Raw genomic sequence first — 8,109 nt, 5'->3', positions numbered from 1 at the left:
ACGGCCGTACATCACAAAAAATGGAGATCTGGAGGAAGATTCAGAATTCTTGAAATTGTACGAGAATTCAGCCCAGGGCAGAAGGTCGACCCAATCATCTTGACGGGAGGAGACAAAATGCCAAAGGTAGTCACCAAGGATCTGGTTTACTCTTTCCACTTGTCCATTGGATTGTGGATGATAGGAGGAAGAAAAATTATATTTGATCTTCAATTGACTACAAAGTGCTCTCCAAAATTTAGAAATAAATTGAACGCCTCTATCAGACACAATATGCGTGGGAAGTCCGTGGAGATGAAAAATATGGAGAAAAAATTGCTTTGCCAACTGAGGCGCAGAAGGAAGACCTGGAAGCGGGACAAAGTGAGCCATTTTGGAAAAACGATCCACAACCACCCAAATGACAGTGTTGCCATGAGATACGGGAAGGTCAGTGATAAAGTCCATACCTATATGAGACCATGGCTGTTCAGGCACAGGCAGAGGAAGGAGAAGACCAGACAGCTTCTGGCGTGGAGTCTTGTCTTGTGCACACACAGTACAGGCCCATACAAAATCGGTCACATCTTTCTCCAGGGAAGACCACCAATAGTGTCTGGAGATTAGCTGTATGGATTTTTTGATTCCAGCATGGCCTGCCAGGTGGGAGGAATGACCTCATTTGAGAGTCTGGAGGTGAAGACGTGGAGGAACATAAGTCTTTCCGGGAGGAATTGGCACCAAAGAAGCTGGGGCGGAAACGACCAGACACTCCGGAGGTATGATGTGTTGAGGAAGAATTTCAGATTCTGAGGCATCGGTGGCACGTGATAGAGCATCAGCCCTGACATTCTTGTGCGCAGGACGAAAATGAATTTGAAAATTGAAGCGGGCAAAGAACAATGACCATCTAGCCTGGCGAGGATTTAACCGCTGGGCGGATCATTTTAGATGATGATAGATGATGATGGGATGCAAGGATCCTTCTAGAAGATGTCTCCATTCCTCAAGTGCCAACTTAATGGCTAATAATTCACGGTCTCCAATGGAATAGTTCTTTTCAGGGGGAAAGAAGGTCTTGGAGAAAAATCCACAAGTGATATTTTTTCCTTTAGTGGTTTTTTGAAGAAGGACGGCTCTGGTACCAACGGAGGAGGCGTCAACCTCAAGGTAGAAGGGCTTCAAAGGATCTGGCTTGGACAGGACTGGAGCAGAAGAGAAGGCGGGTTTGAGGTGTTTAAAGGCTTCCTCCGCCTGCGGTGGCCAGGATTTTGGATTGGCATTTTTCTTGGTCAAGGCCACAATAGGTGCAACAATGGTGGAGAAGTGGGGAATGAACTGACGATAATAGTTTGCAAATCCGAGGAAACGTTGGATGGATCGCAAACCAGTGGGATGTGGCCAATCTATTATTGCAGACAAGTTATCAGGGTCCATTTGAAGACCTTGACCTGAGACTATGTTTCCCAAGAAGGGAAGGCTGCTGCGTTTGAAAAGGCATTTCTCCATCTTGGCATAGAGGAGATTCTTGCGCAGGCGCTGAAGCAGTTGACGGACATGGAGGCGATGTTCTTCCAGGTTGGAAGAAAAAATAAGAATATCATCAAGGTAGACCACCACACAGGAATACAGCAAGTCCCGGAAGATCTCGTTGGGGCGGAAGACTGGAAGACTGCTGGGGCGTTGCACAGACCAAATGGCATGACTAGATATTCAAAGTGTCCATCTCTGGTATTGAAGGCGGTTTTCCACTCGTCGCACTCACGAATGCGGATGAGATTATAGGCGCCTCTTAGGTCAAGTTTGGTGAAGACCTTAGCCCCACGCAATCGATCGAATAGTTCAGAGATGAGTGGAAGAGGGTAGCGATTTTTCACAGTGATCTTATTAAGGCCGCGGTAGTCGATACAAGGGCGTAGCGACCCGTCCTTCTTGGCCACGAAGAATCCGGCTCCGGCTGGAGAAGAAGATTTTTGGCTAAAACCTCTTATGAGGTTTTCCTGGATGTACTCCGTCATGGCTTGTGTTTTCGGGGCAGAAAGTGGGTAGATCCTACCACGGGGTGGGGTGGTACCAGGGAGCAAATTGATAGGACAGTCATAAGGTCTTTGTGGAGGTAAGATCTCTGCTTGCTTTTTGCAGAAGACATCAGCATAGTCCTGATAGGCCTTAGGAAGGCCTGGAAATGGAGTTGTAATGGAGACTTGGCAAGAAGGAACTGAGTGAAGACAACGCTTGTGGCAAGAAGATCCCAAACTTTTAATTTCCCCAGTGGCCCAGTTGAGACTAGGCGAGTGACGTTGGAGCCAAGGCAAGCCCAGAAGTATTTCAGAAGTACAGTTGGGCAGCACAAAAAATTCAATGTGTTCGTGATGGTGAATTCCCACACTCATGAGCAGAGGTTGAGTGCGGTAACGCACAGTGCAGACCCACCTTTCTCCATTGACGGATGAAATGAAGAGAGGGGTAACTGGAATATTTAACTTGTTGATGAGGGAGGCTTCAATGAAGCTTCCTGCTGAACCAGAGTCCAAGAAGGCCACAGCGGAGAAGGAAGTATTAGCGGACGTAGCAATCCGCACAGGTATAGTCAGTCTTGGAGAGGAAGAATTCACACCTAGCAACGCCTCTCCTACGTTAACTAGGTGCGTGCGTTTCCCTGACGTGGAGGATGAATAGGACAGTCCTTTAGGACTAGACACAGGTTTTCATTCCTATGGCGAGTCCTCTCTTGTAGGGTCAGGCGAGACCGATCCACTTGCATGGCCTAAACATGGCTGGGTCTTTCAGCATGACAATGATCCCAAACACACCGCCCAGGCAATGAAGGAGTGGCTTCGTAAGAGGCATTTCAAGGTCCAGGAGTCGCCTAGCCAGTCTCCAGATCTCAACCCCATAGAAAACCTTTGGAGGGGGTTGAAAGTCTGTGTTGCCCAGGGACAGCCCCAAAACATCACTGCTCTAGAGGAGATCTGCATGAAGGAATGGGACAAAATACCAGCAACCATGTGTAAAAACCTTGTGAAGACTTACAGAAAATGTTTGACCTCTGTCATTGCCAACAAAGGGAATACTGTATAACAAAGTATTGAGAGGAACTTTTGTTATTGACCAAATACTTATTTTCCACCACAATTTGCAAATAAATACTTTAAAAAAATCAGACAATGTGATTTTATGGATTTTCTCATTATGTCTCTCATAGTTGATGAAATATTGACCACATCCTGTGTTGTTCAGATGAAAAACCAGCTTGTCAGGCTGAAACAAAAGCATATATCCAAGAGAAGCAAAATGACAGCACAACTCCAAGAATCCAGTCTTTTAAATCAGGGATGAATCTTTATTGCACCAAGCAGTAAACAGTGTGATGTTTTGGCATACAATGCCTTTATCAGGCATGATAAATGCTTGATAAAGGCATTGTATGCTGAAACGTTGCACTGTTTACTGCTTGGTGCAATAAAAATTCAGCCCTGATTTGAAAGACTGGATCTCTGGAGTTGTGCTGTCATTTTGCTTCTCTTGGATACATATATATATACTGTATATATAATGGTATTACAAAAAAAAGGTAGAAGTTGGTATTTTTTCTGTATATAATGGTATTATCTACATTATATGAAAGTTTTTTTGCTAATGACAGCACTTTACAGAGTATCTGTCCTATCCTTGAAACAATTTTTTTTAAAATTATGTCTAGCACCTATAGTTCTCTCAGAAATACCTTCTTTTTAGTGCTTACTTGGTTTTTCATCCTGTGCTCTGGAGCAGGTATGTCTGCCTATTGTCCTCACTCTGTATGACTCATCTTCCTTATTTTTCTGTGCTGTGCTTGGTCTTTTCATCCAAGCACTGTAGGCTGTTCTGTAACCCTCATACCAAAGGGGGAATCTATTACTACCTTAAGGGGGTTACTAAAGGGGCTATTATTACTACCTAAAGGGGGTTTCTAAAGGGGGCTGTTATTACTACCTAAAGGGGACTTCTAAAGGGAGCTGTTTTTACTACCTAAAGGGTATTATTAAAGGAGTAGTCCAGTGGTGACTCAGTGGTGAACAACTTATCCCCTATCTTAAGGATAGGGGATAAATTGCAGATCGCGGGGGGTCCGATCGGTGGGGCCCCCTGCGATCTCCTGTACGGGGCCCCGACAGCCTGCGAGAAGGGGGCGTGTCGACCTCCGCACGAAGCGGCAGCCGACACGCCCCCTCAATACAACTCTATGGCAGAGCCGAAGCGCTGCCTTCGGCAATCTCCGGCTCTGCCATTGAGATGTATTGAGGGGGCGTGTCGGCCGCTGCTTCGTGCGGGGGTCGACACCCGCTATCTGGGCCGAGAGCCGGGGCCCTGTACAGAGAGATCGCAGGGGGCCCCAGTGGTCGGACCCCCCGCAATCTCAAACTTATCCCCTATCCTTAGGATAGGGGATACGTTTTTCACCACTGGACTACCCCTTTAAGAGGGGATCATATTAACTAAAAGGAGTTACTAAAGGGGGCTGCTATTACTACCTAAAGGGGGTTACTAAAGGGGGCTGTTGTTACTACCTAAAGGGGGCTGCTATTATGACCTGAAGGGGATTACTACTTCTAATACCTAAAGGGGGCTGATATTACTACCTAAGGGAGGCTCAACTAGCGTAACTGTATGTATGAACTAGTGCAACTGTATTTAATCACTTATATGGTCTGTAGAGCCTTTGTAGAGCCAGGGTCACCAACGTCTGTGTACAGTGGTTTCTATTCAGTATCAGTATGCTGGTCATGGTGTGGTATAATTATTTGTCCCTTGTATAGTGGTGATATTGGTGATACTAGTCTGTGTATAGTGGTTATTTTTTGTGATATTGGTCCGTGTATAGTGATTTTATTGGTGATACTAGTCTGTGTACAGTGGTTTTTATTCAGTGTCAGTATGGTGTATTACTCAATCACTATATGGTGGTAATGTGTAGTCAGGATGTGGTTCAATTATTTGCCTAAAGGATACATAATTGTTTACAAAAAGCTCTTCAAATTTATCACAAATTGTACCCCCTATCTGAAGCAATATTTTCTGGTAGTCCATGCAAACAGACAATGTTTTAATAAGCAATAACGACAATTGTTGTCACGATGCCGGCTGGCAGGTAGTGGATCCTCTGTGCCAGAGAGGGATTGGCGTGGACCGTGCTAGTGGATCGGTTCTAAGTCACTACTGGTTTTCACCAGAGCCCGCCGCAAAGCGGGATGGTCTTGCTGCGGCGGTAGTGACCAGGTCGTATCCACTAGCAACGGCTCAACCTCTCTGGCTGCTGAAGATAGGCGCGGTACAAGGGAGTAGACAGAAGCAAGGTCGGACGTAGCAGAAGGTCGGGGCAGGCAGCAAGGATCGTAGTCAGGGGCAACGGCAGGAGGTCTGGAACACAGGCTAGGAACATACAAGGAACGCTTTCACTGGCACAATGGCAACAAGATCCGGCAGGGAAGTGCAGGGGAAGTGAGGTGATATAGGGAAGTGCACAGGTGAAGACACTAATTGGAATCACTGCGCCAATCAGCGGCGCAGTGGCCCTTTAAATCGCAAAGACCCGGCGCGCGCGCGCCCTAGGGAGCGGGGCCGCGCGCGCCGGGACAGGACCGAGGGAGAGCGAGTCAGGTACGGGAGCCGGGGTGCGCATCGCGAGCGGGCGCTACCCGCATCGTGAATCGCATCCCGGCTGGCAGCAGAATCGCAGCGCCCCGGGTCAGTGGATCTGACCGGAGCGCTGCAGCGGAGAGAGTGTAGCGAGCGCTCCGGGGAGGAGCGGGGACCCGGAGCGCTCGGCGTAACAGTACCCCCCCCCTTGGGTCTCCCCCTCTTTTTAGGGCCTGAGAACCTGAGGAGCAGACTTTTATCTAGGATGTTGTCCTCAGGTTCCCAGGATCTCTCTTCAGGACCACAACCCTCCCAGTCCACTAAAAAAAAAGTTTTCCCTCTGACCTTTTTAGAGGCTAAGATCTCTTTGACAGAGAAGATGTCCGAGGAGCCGGAAACAGGAGTGGGAGGAACAGATTTGGGAGAAAAACGGTTGAGGATGAGTGGTTTAAGAAGAGAGACGTGAAAGGCATTAGGGATACGAAGAGAAGGAGGAAGAAGAAGTTTGTAAGAGACAGGATTAATTTGACACAAAATTTTGAAAGGACCAAGATAGCGTGGTCCCAACTTGTAGCTAGGGACACGGAAGCGGACATATTTAGCGGAGAGCCATACCTTGTCTCCAGGGGAAAAAACGGGAGGAGCTCTTCTTTTCTTATCCGCGAACCTCTTCATGCGTGAAGAAGCCTGTAAGAGAGAATTTTGGGTCTCTCTCCATATAATGGAAAGGTCACGAGAAATTTCATCCACAGCGGGCAGACCAGAGGGCAAGGGGGTAGGGAGGGGGGGAAGAGGGTGACGGCCGTACACCACGAAAAATGGGGATTTGGAGGAAGATTCAGAGACTCTGAAGTTATACGAGAATTCGGCCCATGGAAGGAGATCTGCCCAGTCATCCTGGCGGGAGGAAACAAAATGTCGCAAATAATCACCCAAGACTTGGTTAATTCTTTCTACTTGTCCATTGGACTGGGGATGATATGCAGAAGAAAAATTTAATTTAATCTTGAGTTGTTTACAGAGAGCCCTCCAGAATTTAGACACAAATTGGACGCCTCTATCCGAGACGATCTGCGTAGGCAACCCGTGAAGACGAAAAATGTGTACAAAAAATTGTTTAGCCAACTGAGGCGCTGAAGGAAGACCAGGAAGAGGGATGAAATGTGCCATTTTGGAGAATCGATCAACGACCACCCAAATAACAGTGTTGCCACGGGAAGGGGGTAAATCAGTAATAAAATCCATACCAATCAGAGACCAAGGCTGTTCGGGGACAGGCAGGGGATGAAGAAAACCAGCGGGCTTCTGGCGAGGAGTCTTATCCCGGGCACAGATAGTGCAGGCTCGCACAAAGTCCACAACATCCGTCTCCAGAGTCGGCCACCAATAGAAGCGGGAGATGAGTTGCACAGATTTCTTGATGCCCCCATGACCAGCGAGATGGGAGGAGTGACCCCATTTGAGGATTCCGAGGCGTTGGCGTGGAGAAACAAAGGTCTTTCCTGGAGGAGTTTGCCTGATGGAGGCTGGAGAAGTGGAGATCAGGCAGTCAGGTGGAATGATGTGTTGCGGAGAGAGTTCAACTTCTGAGGCATCCGAGGAACGAGAGAGAGCATCGGCCCTAATGTTCTTATCGGCAGGACGAAAGTGAATCTCAAAATTAAATCGGGCAAAGAACAGAGACCACCGGGCCTGGCGAGGATTCAGCCGTTGGGCAGACTGGAGGTAGGAGAGGTTCTTGTGGTCGGTGTAAATAATAACTGGAAATCTTGATCCCTCCAGCAGATGCCTCCATTCCTCAAGTGCTAATTTAATGGCTAGAAGCTCTCGATCCCCGATGGAGTAGTTCCTCTCCGCCGGAGAGAAGGTCCTAGAAAAAAAACCACAAGTGACAGCATGCCCGGAAGAATTTTTTTGTAAAAGAACAGCTCCAGCTCCCACTGAGGAGGCATCAACCTCCAATAGGAAGGGTTTGGAAGGGTCAGGTCTGGAGAGCACGGGAGCCGAAGAAAAGGCAGACTTGAGTCGTTTAAAGGCGTCTTCCGCTTGAGGAGGCCACGACTTGGGATCGGCATTTTTTTTTGGTTAAAGCCACGATAGGAGCCACAACGGTAGAAAAATGTGGAATAAATTGCCTGTAATAATTGGCGAACCCCAAAAAGCGTTGGATAGCACGGAGTCCGGAGGGGCGTGGCCAATCTAAGACGGCAGAGAGTTTGTCTGGATCCATTTGTAGTCCCTGGCCAGAGACCAAATATCCTAGAAAAGGAAGAGATTGGCATTCAAACAGACATTTCTCAATTTTGGCATAGAGTTGATTGTCACGAAGTCTCTGAAGAACCATACGGACATGCTGGCGGTGTTCTTCTAGATTGGCAGAAAAAATTAGGATATCGTCCAGATATACAACAACACAGGAGTATAACAGATCACGAAAAATTTCATTGACAAAGTCTTGGAAGACAGCAGGGGCGTTGCACAGGCCAAAGGGCATGACCAGATACTCAAAGT

This window comes from Hyla sarda, chromosome 1, assembly GCF_029499605.1.
Source record: "Hyla sarda isolate aHylSar1 chromosome 1, aHylSar1.hap1, whole genome shotgun sequence".
Classification (NCBI taxonomy): domain Eukaryota; kingdom Metazoa; phylum Chordata; class Amphibia; order Anura; family Hylidae; genus Hyla; species Hyla sarda.
Note: the sequence above shows the minus strand (reverse complement) of the source record.